Source organism: Paroedura picta, chromosome 7, assembly GCF_049243985.1.
Source record: "Paroedura picta isolate Pp20150507F chromosome 7, Ppicta_v3.0, whole genome shotgun sequence".
NCBI classification, from domain to species: Eukaryota; Metazoa; Chordata; class Lepidosauria; order Squamata; family Gekkonidae; genus Paroedura; species Paroedura picta.
In genome coordinates this window covers 87,998,133-88,010,358 of record NC_135375.1, presented here as the reverse complement: position 1 = coordinate 88,010,358, position 12,226 = coordinate 87,998,133, and the positions used below count along the sequence as shown (strand labels likewise).

The 12,226-nt window shown below is 44.9% G+C and overlaps 1 long non-coding RNA gene across 1 annotated transcript in view; it reads right to left on the bottom strand.

Moving 5' to 3' along the window:
• Positions 1-12,226, bottom strand: part of LOC143841849 (uncharacterized) — a 48,731-nt gene that overhangs the window by 35,854 nt on the left and 651 nt on the right. The gene's annotated exons all lie outside the window — the stretch shown is intronic.

Sequence of the window (12,226 nt, the reverse complement as noted above, 5' to 3'; positions counted from 1 at the left end):
GTCCCAAACTGCTTTCATGTGAGCTTGGGGGTAGGGGGGAGGCTAAATCTGTATTCTAACAGCACACTAATAGACACCTTTGGAAAGCACATGAGTGTTGTTCAGGACAGGGAAACTGCTAGTTTTCTTTTCTAAAGAACCCTATGGAGCCTCAGACTGCAGACCCCTGCCCCCTTGTGGTCTTGGGACCAAATTTTAACCAAAGTACAATTAAAACACACATTTGTGTATAGTATTTCTTATAGGGGAACGAAACTTTAATATTGTAATATTCCATCTCAAAATCTTTGAGGAGGCCTCTTTCTTCCATCACAGAATTCAAAGTGGTCCCTTCCATTCGGGTAGAGGCTGCTTCATTTCAGTATTGTGGCTGTTTCACATACCCTGAGAGCACACACTGTGCCATGAGCTCAGAATGCCTTTTCATTCAGCCATCTGGAGAACAAAGGTGTCCTCCATGCTGTTTGACTGCTACTTGAATTGTTACTGTTGTTTTAACTATTATTTTAATTGCTTTAATGCAGCGGTCCCCAATCTTTTTCCGGTTGAGGACCGCCTCTGGGGGTGAGGGAGAGCTGGTGGCCCGGGCACCGTGCACGCGCGGCGTTGCCACGTATGCGCGTTGGGGTCTGCCGGCATGCCGGCGTCCGCGCCTGCCTCTTCCCCCCCCCAGCGAGAAGCTAGCCGGGCTGCGAGCGAATCGGCCGCTTTGGTGGCTGATTCGCTCGAAGCCCGGCGAGCTTCTCGCTGGGGGGGGGGGAAGAGGCAGGTGCGGCTGCCGGCGGCCTGGTACCAAGGCCTTCGTGGCCCGGTATCAGGCCGCAGACCGGGGGTTGACAACCCCTGCTTTAAGGAACTGTTTCTAATCTATATTTTAACTCTTTCTAATCTGTATTCGTATGATATGTTGTACACTGCCCACAGCTGGACCACCAGGACGGGTGGTATAAAAATCTAATAAATAAATATATACATACAAGGCAGACAGAAACAAAGTGGCCAATTAGGATAAAAAGGTCTAATGTTGTTAGAGTAACCAGATAACTAAGTATATTTCAACAAAGATCCCCCCCATATTCTTGTTTTTAAGACAGCCTGAAATACATTTTCAAACCATAGTTCAGGAATATTATCATTCCTTAAGAAGTAATCCCAATTCTCCAGGTACTCCATATTCCCCCAACGTTCAGTAATCCATCTTAATACTGTCTAAAAAGAGGCAACCATAGGTTTTATAACTGGATTGGTTATATTTTAAAACTGGCTTTTAGATTTAAAATCAAAATTATATTTAACTACTGTGTATCTTAAGTCTGTTGTTAGTTGCCATAAGCCCCTTGGAAAAAACAGAATTAAAATCTAAAAATAAATTTAATAGAATTAATGCTAGACCTGGCTAGCAAAAAACAGAAATGAAATGGGGGCACTCAACCAAAGATTGGACATTGGTTGGAGAAGCAAACAGAGGAGAATTCAAATCTACTGGGTGCTCCTGTTCACCAAACTATAGCTTGTGTGCCCTATGATGACTTTCATCTGCAAAGCCAGATCCTATGACTCACTTCTGTTAAGCCTTCCTTCAGGGAAGAAAGATTTTGTCTAACTTATTCTCATGGGGAAATGGAGGAGAGTCTTGGAGGAAGACACAGTAGAAGGGAGTCATAGAATCCAAACATACGATTGCGTATTATGCATGAACAGAACTGTAATACCCCAGTCAGTAATTGCACAAAGTTTCTATTTCCTGTAAAGCTACTTTAAAAAACAAAAAAACAAAACTAAATTTTACTCACCGATTAAAGAATGTCATTTACACACTAACCTGGGCTGATTCAACACTTACTGTTTTGTTTTTTTTCTCTGTTGCGGATCCTGCTGAATTCAGATCGATTTGAACTCGGGTCTTCCTCTATCCCCTCCCCCCAATTAAAACAGACAGTATTCTGCACTTAATTCGGAAAGCTCATAGCAGGAGGGGAGCCAAGCACAGCAGGAGCCTCTTTCTTCTCTTGAAGAGGGGGGGGGAGATTGGAGACAGCAGAGAAGGGGGGTGGAAACCAAGAGGCAAATCTCTGCTGAGAGAAGTTAGGGCTTCTGGAATGCAGTCACTTTAAGGGAAGCCTTGCAACTGGGAACCAGGAAGACTTTGAACTGACTCCCTGGCCAATCAGGGAAGACTGCTTTGTTACAGCATTGGAGGCACGAGGCACGAGGCAGCAAGTTAATTCACAAAAAGCAGAGAGCTGAGACATTTACTGATGCTGATTTTTCAAATATCGAGGATTATATCTACTTCTGGATATCATGGATATATAAAGGTAAAGGTATCCCTTAATATATATAAATTAACTTGTACCATTCTGGAACCCCCAGGGTTTCATGAAACCCTGGTTGAGAAAGCCTGTTCTAGCTACTTCTCTACTTCTTCAGTTTCACTGACTTTAAATCTCGGAAGGTTCTTCGATAGGAAGTCATTAGAAAAGACAACTCTGAAACTGCTTTTATGGTTATTGACTAACCTTGGGCTACACTGGAAATATGTATTCTAATATCAAGCTATCAGTGTTGGCAAGCACACTCATTTTATTCAGGAAAGAGAACACTGATTACGAAGTCCTGTTCTGACAGATATCATTTTTTAAGAACCCATCTTACATAAGGGTGCTGTGCCTTGTAATACCAAAAAGCCCTGCCCCATGAGTACTATGACGGCTCACACGGGTATATTGGAAGTCCAATCATGAGTGTATTGTGAAACACTTTATTACGAAACTTGTCGCAGTTTTGAATGACAGATCTTGCAGAGAGATTCCAAGATGTCACTAGGGAAGCAGTGCTATGCGCAGACAGATTCACACAAAATTTAAAAAGGGATTTTTCATCAGATGTGAATGTGCCTTGAGCACATACTTATGCCGGTTCTTGCTACATTGTCTGCCTCTGCTTGGCTTCAGATCTGGCCACACATGATTGCATAAATTACAGTTCATTGAGAGTTCCTCCAAAATCTTTTAATGGATTGCAGTTATTGGCTCCTTTCATATACAGCTGCTTCTCCAGGGTGTGACCCCTTCCATGGGGCTGTAAGCTTTGTGTGAGTGACGCAACCCTGTAGCCAGGGGCCGATTGTATGGGTCACATGCAACCAGCTGGGTGACCTTGGGCTCACCACAGCACTGATAAAACTGTTCTGACTAAGCAGTGATATCAGCGCTCTCTCAGCCTCCCCCACCCCACAGGGTGTCTGTTGTGGGGAGAGGAATGGGAAGGCAACCGTAAGCCGCTTTGAGCCTCCTTCGGGTAGGGAAAAGCGGCATATAAGAACCAACTCTTCTTCTTCTTCAACAACTACTTAAAGAGTATGTTTGGGATGGAAGGAAGAGATATTTTTGGCTGTCATAGTTTGAGGCAGGGAATCCCCTTTCCTTGCTTACTTCTGTAGAGTTCATGGTCCTTGCATCCTTGGAGGGAAAAGTAGAGATTCTAGTTTGGTGGTTGTGTCCAGGGCAGTTTTAGCCAGTGGGCAACAGGGGCAGCTGCCCTGGGCCCCATGGTGGGAGGGGCCCTGACCACCCCAGCCCCAAAGGAGAGGGGGAAATAAGAAGAGAAGGTATCTGCTGACATTTGTGCTTGCCAAGGCTGGGAAGCAGATTTCAATGGTGGCTCCCACTCCCATCACACAGGGGGTGGCATTGATTCTGGAGCTCATTCTTAGGACTGCCAGCTCTGGGTTAGGAAAAAAATGGAGATTTTAAGAGTAGAATTTGGGGAGGGAAGGGACATCAGCAGAAGCCAGTTTGATGTAGTGCAGCCTTTCTCAACAAGGGTTTCTTGATGGCCCTGGAAGGGTTTCCCGAATGGGTGAATGTTAATTAATTTTTAAGATATTTTTTTTAATGGTTAAACATTCATTAGGTGGTATGACACTCCCCATGGCCAATGATGGGCCCGGAGGGGGTGGGAAGGGGAGGAGCACACAGTATGCTTCCTAACCATATGATGCATGATCACACCTGCAGTTTCTCACAGCCTGAAAAATGTTTCAGGGGTTTCTCAATGGTAAAAAAAAAGTTGAGAAAGGCTAAGCTACAAACTTAGTTGGTATCCTAAGGTATTCTGTGACTGTGCAAGTGCAGCAAGAGACTAGTAGGGGATTTAATTACAGTCTGCTTTTTCACAGGGGCAATATTACACTGGCATTGTGGGGGTCTAGACAAGGGTTGAGAGGATACCAACTAAGCTTCTCTTGGTGCAGACTGTTTTATGTTGGTATGCTGCTTAGCAGCTATTTTAGGTAATTTGCAGACTGGCTTTAGGATTGTGCCTTCTGTTTCTGGCCTTCTTCCTTCAGATTATGTTTTTGTTTTTCCATAAGGCTGATCCACTTTTTCTCTGCAGAGCAATGCTGAGAAGAGCAACTGTGCTGTCTTAGTGTATTTGCATACGCTGGCGAAAGGAGAATGCATGTATAGTCACAATGTTTTTAAAATGCAAATCACTGCAGGTTGATACGAGCTATAATGCTTACAAATGCCCTGAGGTCGTAAGGGAAAGTTTGGCTTGACAGCTTCCTGAAAAATAGTATACAAGACTGTTCTCTCTATATTTGCATTTGATTATTTCAAAAGAGGAACTGAAACAGCAACAGAGAGTTCATGTACAAGGGTAATTTTGCCTTATTTTCCCCAGGTTAGGGTACCTAGTAGTAACTAGGAGTTCCATGTAAGATCCTTCTTGTTTGTGGAAATTGTCCTGCAGAGGGGTCTTGAGGATTTCAAGCATGTAACTGGGTGATATAGATTGGCATCCAGCCATAAGTCCCATGTACTTCCTTGCTGTAGTGGTTAGGAGCGCAGACTTCTAAACTAACGAGCCGGGTTTGATTCCCCACTCCCCTACATGCAGCCAGTTGGGTGAACTTGGGCTCACCGCAGCACTGATAAAGCTGTTTTGAATGAGCAGTAATATCAGGGCTCTCTGAGCCTTACCCACCTCACAGGGTGTCTGTTGTGAGGAGAGGAAAGGGAAGGCGATTGTAAGCCGCTTTGAGATTCCTTTGGGAAAAGAAAAGCGGCATATAAGAACCAACTCTTGTTCTTCTTCCTGAACCAGAGGAATCAATGAGGGCACAATTCCTTTTCATCATCCAAAGTTTAATTTCCTTGTTCCTGAAACTTTACTGTCCCCTGAGTTGAATAACTCAATACTACTGCTTTATACCTTTGGGCAGCTTTGGACTCACCCCCTTACAAAAGGGAGACATTAACTTCTTTTTTAAAAAAATGGACATTGATAATCTGAATTGCTGAGATAAAGTGGGATAGAAATATTTTACATAAATATATAAATGAACATTTTTATAACAAAATTTTTAGCCTACAGTTTATAACCACTAGAAACTAGAAGTCTTGTGTAAAGGCTTCTATTATGATAAATATGCAATATAAGTCCAGGAAAGAATGTTTCTCTAAATAAAACACAACTTTACAAAATGAGTCTTTTCAGATGCTAACTGCTGATTAGTCCCCCGATCTGTAACTCGGAGCCACAGCAAATGTGCACATTCCAATCTATGTACTTGGGATCACCATCAAGCCATGATTAGCAAAACGTTTAGAAAGCAGTATGGTATTCCACCCACACGCTCTCTGATAACAGCACACCTGTGCATATGAATGACATATGCACACATCTTAGGAACACTGGGTTTTTAGCCTCAAACAAGAAGTGATGAAACAATAATTTGCATAGTACTTCATGAATCAGATTATGCAGATAACTTAAAGTGATAATATAACCCTATAGCAAGGCTTCCTCAACCAGGGCTATGTGAAAACCTGGGGTTTCTTGATGGCCCACAAAGGGTTTCCTGAATGGATGGGAGTTAAATAATTTTTAATTTTTTTTTTTAATTGTTAAATATTTATTGGGTAATATGGTCACTGGAGGCAAAGCCAATTGATCCCAGGCTAGGATGCATACCTACACTGTAGCCTTCCTTGTACAGCTCAGTGTAGTGGTTAAGAGCAGTGGCTTCTAATGTGTCAAGCTGGATTTGATTGCCCACTCCTTCGCATGTTGGATGACTATGGACCAGCTGGGTGTCCTTGGGCTAGTCACAGTCCTATTGGAAACTGTTCTCACATAGCAGTTTCTTCCAGAGCTCTCCCAGCCTCACTGGCCTAACAGAGTCTCTGTTGTGGGGAGAGGAAGGGAAAGCTATTATAAGCCACTTTGACTCCTTTAGGCACCTTCTACTGGGAAGGTGCTACTAGGAAGTTGCTCCTGGGAAACAGTGTTTCCCCTCTCCACAGTTTACTGATGATAAATCAACGTTAATTATCAGTAAAGTTAATTTGTTATGCAAATAGGCTTTCATATACTGGATCTTTTGTTGATCTCTCTCTCTGAATGTTGATCTTGTTAATTATAAAACACTGGCTAACATTAAGCATGGCAGTGCAATATTCAGTGCATCTGAGGATGGGTCTTTAGAGAGGAAATGTGAACATTCAGTATATCACAACTGGATGAAGAATGTCCTCTGGAAAGGCTGCAAGTCCCATTGAAAGTGTACTTAATGAGTGGCTGAGTACCTTGGACTCACATCAAGAATGCATTTCTGCAGATGATGGTTCAAGCTATCTAAAGGCTATTTGCAACAGAATAAGAAGAAGAATTGAAGACCGGAGTAGCCATGGCCCATGAACGGCACACTGCCTAAAGGTAATGGTTCACTGTGCATAATTAGTGATTGTCCTATTTAAAAAGTGCTTGATTGAACATGCTCAATATACAGCCATTTCAGACACTCAAGAACAGCACTGTGGAAAATAAATCATGGCAGTACAAGATCTGCTGAAGTACTTTTTCAAGAAAAGGTGAACTTACACCTAGAGGCTCTTTAGATATCTTTGTGTCCTATGATACAGGAGACCTTTGGTTTTTGTTGAGCACACATAGTAGAAGTTTATCCTGGTAGCTCATGTAGCATATGCTACAGGCCCCATGGTTCCAATGGCCATGCACAGTGCCTTCCATTCCTATGGATGACCATGGCCAGGTGCCACAGCCAGAGTCATGAGTCATGACCCCCTCACAGCAGTGATCCCCACACCCAAACCGCATGTGGTGCGGCTCACTTGGCCCCTACACATTGGTACTCCCACTAACTTCCTTTTAGCACCAACCAATCTGCTGGCCAACCGGCAGCCCTCTTGAGTCTCAACACAAAGCATGTACACACATGCCCTCTCGAATGGACTAGTCACAGGCAAGGCCAGCAAGGAAAGGGTCATGAGTTGTGACAGGAAAAGGTAACCAAGGTTGCAGGGAGAGCACCCAGACAAGGCAGCAAACATGTGTCCTGGGTCGGTCACAGAGGGAGGGACGGAAGGAGACGAGCAGGTTGGTAGGAGGGGCACTCATCAAGGTTGGCGTGGACAGCCATGCCATGTCCCAAAGAGGCTACCCCAAAGCTGGCCTGGCCTAGGGATGCCAGCCTCCAGATGGGACCTGTGGAATCACCTCCAGAGTAGAGAGACAGTCAGGTATAACAAACATACTTAAAAGCACAACTTTCTTCAGGACTGAAAGGAAACAGTAAGGTGAGGTGAGTGGCACAAAATTATAAATAGCACAAAGAATGGAAGGAAAGATGTGAGATGACTTTTGCTGGCACGGTCTGCTTAGGAAGTTAACATGAAAAGTGTAAAATAGGCAAGTTGATCTGGCAAGCTGGCCTGTGCTAAAGAAAGCAGATCCTGAACAGGCTAATCCCTGCAGAAAAAAGGGGAAAAAGGAAACCCATCTTTTGTGATAAGCATTTGAAAGCCCCAAACACAGCAGCTTCCAAACAAATGTTATCAAACAAAATACACACATTTTAAAATATAATATGGGGCTCATGTGTCATTTCCCCTAAGCAAAGGTTATCTTTGGATACAAGAAGTGGCACTTGTGAAGTGATCATGTTTGGAAACATACAGTCTGCAGACTTTCCATAAAGTTATATCCACTATTCAAAAGAACTGGTTTAAACAACACTCTCAAACTGTAGCTGAGCTCTGGTGTTAGGGCCCTGAAAATCCTTAAACTGAGCTTAAACATGCAACAATATGGAGTTCCAATATGAATATCGGTCAATGACCCCAATTCTCAATGTGTTTGAGAGACCATATTCAGTGAAATCCTAAACCGAGCTACATGCCTTTCTAAACTGAGGCCATTGACTTCTGTTTATGACTTCATGGTTAGTGATGCAGCAATAATGTTAAAAAAGCCATTCCACTTCCCTTACCCTCGGCAGTGAATACTGAACAATTCTTACTCAGCCTAGCACAACCACAGCATGAGAGAGGGTATCATGTACTAAGATGGCCAATTTAATCTGCATGCTGGGAAACAAAAGCATGGTTGCTGGGCAAACTTTCAGTTCACCTTTTGCTTTTTCTTTGCTTTCTTTGCCTAATATAAACTTTTAAAGGTAAAGGTAAAGGTATCCCCTGTGTGTCACCCCAAGGGTCAGGCATCCTTTCCCTAGTTGGAGGAGAACCCGGCTGGAGGACTCACCATGCAGGCTGCCTTCTTTGTCTGTGCGGCGACTCCCTGGCCGGGCCTGGCAAGGCCACTGATGATTTAATTTAAAAGGAGTTATTAGCAGACATATTACAGCATGAGCAGCATTCTAAAAGTTTATTATTCAGAAATCAAATTACAGCATTGTTGCCTGGAATATAAATGACGAATTTGTATCTACTTACATTAATATGCAGTAGAGGACAAAACATTTGTTTACATAGTCGTAATATAGTCTGTAGGATAAGCTTATGGAGCGCTTTAGGAAGAACAATGCCGCAATAGCCAAGCTGAGCTTTTTGTTTGCACTTCCAAGCTTGGGAATGGTCAGAGGCTTGCATGCTCTTTAGGTGTGGGATCCTTTTAAAAACCAACATTTCAGACAGAAACAGAACAGTTTTGAGGGTAGATCAAAGAAACAAAGAAGGCATTTCCGCACATCTAAAAAATAGCATTAAAAATAATCGCACCTGTGGCTATTCCTCACCTTCTTCCTGTCTTGCTTTCATCTGTCGCCTTTTCGCGCTCCTTACACTCTGCATGCCTGCTTGAAATGGCGGAAGAGAGCAACGTGCTTTACACACAACTCTCTTCCACCTTTCAATCAAGCCTTTTCAATCAAACCTTTTAAAGGGCCCACAAAATTCAATCATTCTCCGTTGAAACACCTGTGCATCTAATTATAGATGCATAGTGCTTTTTGAATGCCACCCATTATAGACTCACAAGTCTTGATACTGAAAAAGAATAATCTCATTACTGATTTTGGGGGAGGGACTTTAGAGAGTCATGCTTTGTGTGACAACTTGGGGAAAAATATTTTCTGCTTTGCCTGCACATTGTATACCTATTCATTGCTCCAGGCAGTTTATTTAAAAAAATAAAACAAACAAACCTCGTCTCCGGGAGAAGGGAGAGGGAGGCAGGTGCAAGGGTGGAACATTGGAGGCAGAGATAGTGCTTCTTCGCCTCCATTACTTTAGCATGTGGCATGCTGATTACTCTAAATTAACCTTAGTATTGTTTGGTGCATAAATTGTCGCTAATGTATATACTTTTTAGGTTGGGGAATCCACTTTATGTGATTCCCCAACTAGCGCTTAAAAATAGAGGATGTATCTAGTGGTTTGCTGCTTAGACGCTGGATATTGGCGACATCATGCGAAACGCAAAATATGTAGTATCTTCACCAGGTAAGCATCTTTAAACCGCTCCTGTGGAGCGGATTAAAAAAAGAGTAAGGGCTGTGGGGGAGGAGTTAGGGCGGGCTCTGTCCGGGATAAAAACTCGGAGGAGCGAATCAGGAGCGGCCAAGCGGCTCCTGATTCGCTTCTCTGAGTGGAACTCCAGGGCCAAGTGGCCAATTGGGAGGCACGCGAAGCGAGCCTCCCTATTGGCCACTTGGCCCGTCTCCCGAACACTGCGCCACAGACTCCAATCGTCCCGAGCCGCCATCCTAGCCGGATGGCCGCCAAGGAGGAGGCTTGCCCCACTTCGCTGGCCTCGGGGAACATTGCTTCCCCTACGCACAACGACTGCCCTTCCCGCCCAACGGACCTCCGTTCTACTTGGACTCGCCGCCCGCGCCCTTCCCACCCCCACCCCAGACGGCCGTCCCCACCTCGCCCAGCCCATGCCCTTCCCACCCCAATCCTCTCCGACCATCAACAGATGCCACCGCCCGCCCTCTTGCCACCCCCAACAGTTTTCACGGCTTTCCCCCCGCCTTTCCTCACTGCGACCACACACACTCCCCAAGCTCCTTACACCGCTTTCCTGCTTGCCGGCCTGCCCAGACCCGTGCCGCACTTCCCCCCCCCTATCCCCCCGTCCCCGCCCTTCCTCGCCGACGCTGCGCCCTCTCCCCGAGCTCCTTGCCCAACTTACCCGTTTCCCCCGCACTTTTCGCTGCTTTTCCCATCAGAGCCGCCGCCACGCACACCCGCCTGCCTTCCAAAATGGCCGCGGACACGCCCAGGCCGCTGCGGAGGACGCCGCAAGCGGCCTGCCGTGCCCTTGCCGCTAACACACGACATGCCAGGACAAGCTGCGAGGCCGCCGCAGAGCGGCTCGCAAGCCACTGCCGCCCCCAGCTAGCAGACCTCGCCTCCTTCACCGCTCCCGGCCACCTCCGATAAGCCTCGCCCCGGTAAGTGCGCCCCGGGTTCCCAAGCCCATGCCTGCAACCGCGCCAGCCCAACCCATTCACGTTTCCCGCCCATTTTTATAAATGGGCTTTACATCTAGTTTCACTATATTTATGGCGTGCGGCAAGGCTCTCTCCCCCTCCCCACTACTGTGTCCTGCTAGAAATTCCACAGCTCTGCTAATAGCCAGATGATTACTGGGAGGTTCCGACTTGCCCATAAAGTCCATAATTCCCAGTTGATATACAGAGATAAATTAGGGGTAACAATTTCTTATAACATGCTGAAGAGGAATACACAGTCAAAAAGCAGCCTTTGGCAGAGTAAGCACACCTTGGAAGCCATCCTAATGCTCAGACAACTGCTAATGCCTGACACTGTTAATTTAGGGTGACTGGCTTTCATTGCAAACAAGAATATGGTTGGCACTGTTTTCATGTGAAGAATTAAAGCAAAGGTCAAGCTAGTAAATCTGCTGTGCTCAGTCCTGTTTATCGCAAAATAAAATATTTTTTCCATCCCAAGCCAAGCCATTGATATTAAATAATACTGACAGGTTATAGCCACAGACTGTAGCACTCTAGCGAAATAAGCGAGTCATGTCTTTATCTTTTCACTCTCACACACCATATTTGCTGCATGCCAATAGGTTTGATTGCAAAAAAAAAAGAAATCCCACCAAAAACTAAACTGGACTATACTAATTAAATTTAATTATAGTTTAGCACACATTATCAGCGAAAGAGATCTTGCTAGAGGAAACCCACAGACTTTTACAGCATTGCCGATGACAAAATACAATGAGATAAATACGCTTGTAAGAGCGATTAAGAGCAGAAGAAGGGGGCGACAGAGAATGAGGTGGCTGGATGGAGTCACTGAAGCAGTTGGTGCAAACTTAAATGGACTCTGGGGAATGGTAGAGGACAGGAAGTCCTGGAGGATCATTGTCCATGGGGTCGCAATGGGTCGGACACGACTTCGCACCTAACCACAACAAGACTTTGAAGTTTGGAAACGCAGAATAATTAGACCCAAAGGACAACACCTCAGTGTACATGTTTGGGTATCTATTTTCAAAACTGTGGTTCTCAGCAGGTACTTAAAAAACTTTTGAGTGCAAGAAGCAGTTTGACAGTTCAGCTATTAGTGTCAGGGCCCCATGACACCCTTCTCTGTGCACATGGAGGATGCTCCTGCAAACCTCCATTTATTAATATCTCTGGTACATTCTAAGCATGTATGGCTACATCAGGGAGCTTGCCCAGCCATTTTGCCGTAACAGAAATAAGCCAAGTGACATCCATGTGAGATGTCAGCCTTGAGCAAGGGAATTTCTTGGCTATCACAGAGTGATGCAATTACTCACACAAAGGAAGGGTCAAACCATTCACTTTTTCCTCATCCCGAACTACATGGACAAAGGAATCATTCAGCATCTGGCAGTTGGCTAATCCTCTTAATGGCCCTCAACACCTGCAAATATTGTTTCTCTGATGTCT